The sequence below is a fragment of the Schistocerca gregaria genome, chromosome 2 (genome assembly GCF_023897955.1).
Source record: "Schistocerca gregaria isolate iqSchGreg1 chromosome 2, iqSchGreg1.2, whole genome shotgun sequence".
Taxonomy (NCBI): domain Eukaryota; kingdom Metazoa; phylum Arthropoda; class Insecta; order Orthoptera; family Acrididae; genus Schistocerca; species Schistocerca gregaria.
Genome location: NC_064921.1, coordinates 711,414,262 through 711,414,833, shown reverse-complemented (window position 1 = coordinate 711,414,833; position 572 = coordinate 711,414,262). Strand labels below are relative to the sequence as shown.

The window sequence follows — 572 nt, the reverse complement described above, 5'->3', positions numbered from 1 at the left end:
TGAAGAAGCTTGTTTATTTCGCACGTCGCCCTTTGCTTGTGACACAACTGTGTAATGAACAATGTTAAGTATTGTCATCTTTAACATTTCTAATAAAACACATTAATACAATTTGTTTGAATGTTGTCTAGCGATATGAGAAAGCAGGTTTACTAGACACCCCATATTTGACAAATAGGCTGGATTTGAAACTTCCTGGCAGATTAAAACTGTGTGCTGGACCGAGACTCGAACTCGGGACCTTTGCCTTTTGCGGGCAAGTGCTCTACCAACTGAGCTACCCAAGCACGACTCACGCTCCGTCCTCACAGCTTTACTTCTGCCAGTACCTCGTCTCCTACCTTCCAAACTTTCCAGAAGGTCTCCTGCGAAACATGCAGAATTAGTACTCCTGAAAAAAAAGATATTGCGGAGACATGGCATAGCCACAGCCAGGAGGATGTTTCTAGAATGAGATTTTCACTCTACAGCGCAGTGTGCGCTGACATGAAACTTCCTGGCAGATTAAAACTGTATGCCGGAACGGGACTCGAACTCAGGACCTTTGCCTTTCGCGGGTAAGTGCTCTACCA

General features: G+C 44.8%; 1 non-coding gene across 1 annotated transcript; it reads right to left on the bottom strand.

The window, feature by feature from the left end:
• Positions 1-213: 213 nt before the first annotated feature.
• On the bottom strand, positions 214-288 carry Trnal-caa (transfer RNA leucine (anticodon CAA)). Its single transcript has one exon. It is a non-coding gene; the product is annotated as a tRNA-Leu (tRNA).
• Between the last annotated feature and the right edge of the window lie 284 nt (positions 289-572).